The 2,083-nt window shown below is 37.4% G+C and overlaps 1 protein-coding gene across 1 annotated transcript in view; it reads left to right on the forward strand.

Annotated features, from left to right (window-relative positions):
* Window positions 1-1,552: 1,552 nt before the first annotated feature.
* The window catches only part of LOC309400314 (vomeronasal type-2 receptor 26-like), a gene marked incomplete at its 3' end in the record, with an annotated part of 5,714 nt that continues 5,183 nt past the window's right edge, over window positions 1,553-2,083 (forward strand). Inside the window, exon 1 of the mRNA XM_081968729.1 lies at window positions 1,553-1,608. The remainder of the gene's footprint in view (window positions 1,609-2,083) is intronic.

The following is a 2,083-nucleotide window of genomic DNA, read 5'->3' on the forward strand; positions in this document are numbered from 1 at the left end:
CGTAGGTTTGATTAATTCTTTAAACAGTGAATAGAAATTATATACAAAATAGCCTGTTTTCATTTTGCTTTCATTGATTGACACTACTTCCTAATTTTCCTTAAAATAAGATCAGATTAATAATAGAGTGAACCAATACATTTTCATGCAATACAGATTATCAATTTTCTGAATGTACTTATTTGAGCATTATTACGGGAAGGTCGGAGAAATGACTGAAAGAAATTTGAATGCGATGGTTTGTTCGCCATTATTATCCTTTCAATTGGGTCTGTTTTTCATTCCCTTTCAAGTAGCTCCATTCGTTTCTTCAAGGCGTTTCTTTTAACAATTCAGCCGGGGAGAGAGTGTTCCTGAATGAGAAAGGGGAAGCAACAGGTGGATTCGACATCACCAACTTGATCACTTTCCCAAACAGATCCTTTCAGAGAGTTAGAGTTGGAGTCTTAGATCCCAGGGCTCCAAAAGGGAAAGAATTATACATTGATGAAGATAGGATTACCTGGCATTCTGCTTTTAACCAGGTATGGACCCATTTCATGGAGCGTATTGTGATCCATTATGATTCCATGAAGATGCCTTTGTCCGTAAAGCCATATTGAACATTGTCTCTGTATAAATCTATATAATTTATAAACCTACAGTAACTTCTGTTTTTGAAAGAAGAATGGCTTATTCTGAAAAAGAAAATACTCTCCATACTTAAGCATTTACAAAACTGACATACAATGAGAAAACATTCCGTATTTGGATTGCAATGATCAATTGATCCATTATGACACCATGAAGATGTCTTTGCCTTTATTGAACATAGTCTCTTTGTACATATTTTCTTTCAGTCTCTTTTTAAAAGAAAGAAAAAAAAAACCCAGATATCTATACACAGCATATAAAAATGGCTGTTTGTGCGTGTTCCAGCATAACTATGGAACGCCTTGAGCAATTTCAACTAAACTTGGTACACAGATGATTTACTCTCTGGAAACAAATACTGTGTGGGTAAGACGCCCCCCAACACCCCTTGGGGTGTGCGTTCTGTTAAGATACAGCTTGTTGTGCCTTAAAATGGCTTATATTGTACTGCCATAAAATGGTTTCCACTGTACAGCACAGTGGAGTTGCCATGGTAACGGCTTCACAGTACTCCACAATGGGGCTCCCTCTGGTAAGGGGGAAAATACAACATTTGGTCTGGACATTTTCTCCCTATAAATAAATACCGGGGCAATCCTGGGTTATCATACAAATGGTGACCCTGGTCAAGAATTTACCAACCTGACAAAATGACATTAGAATGTAAACGCCAAATTTTCATATCTGAGCTACATTTCCATTTGAAATCATGGAAGTCACATTTGTTTCCATAAGATCACGCACATTTATTTATTCACCCCGCCATTCTTTAAACCGGTCATTAAAACCCTTTCCTGGCATGAAGGAGAATAATTAGAATCTCTTTTTTTTCATATATATATGACCAGGTCCTTCCAATTTCTCTGTGTAACAACCGTTGTTCTCCCGGATACTGGAAGACAGGGATAGAAGGAAAACAATTCTGTTGCTATGACTGCGCTTCATGCCCAGACGGAAAAATTTCCAATCAACATGGTAGGTGAGACAATCCATTCAGTTTTCATTAGATTGACTTAAGCAAAATGCAATTCATTACTTGGAGATGTGTAGAATTTAGTAGTTTTAGGAGTTTGCCAGGGTGAATGTTTCTTTTATATTCTGTGGGCTACAATCTCCTATTCAGAAATCAAAGCTTGCTTGTAAGACTTTGGCAGGTCAATTTTCTTAATATGGGTCCAAATATATATACCAGGGGTTGTAACACAAATACATACCTATTTCCCTGGCTCAACTGATAAGGAAGTGAGCCCGTGGCTTAGTGGCTAAAACTCCTGCCTAAGATATATACAGCCCGGGTTCAAATCCCAGTAACGGTATGGCTAGCTGATGAGAGCTAATTAGCTCGAAATAGATCTATACTAGTCTCCCTTTATTTATTTATCAGTACAAATACAACACACACACACACACACACACACACACACACACACACACACACACATATATATAT

Source organism: Natrix helvetica (genome assembly GCF_964273705.1).
Source record: "Natrix helvetica genome assembly, chromosome: W".
Lineage (NCBI taxonomy): Eukaryota > Metazoa > Chordata > Lepidosauria > Squamata > Natricidae > Natrix > Natrix helvetica.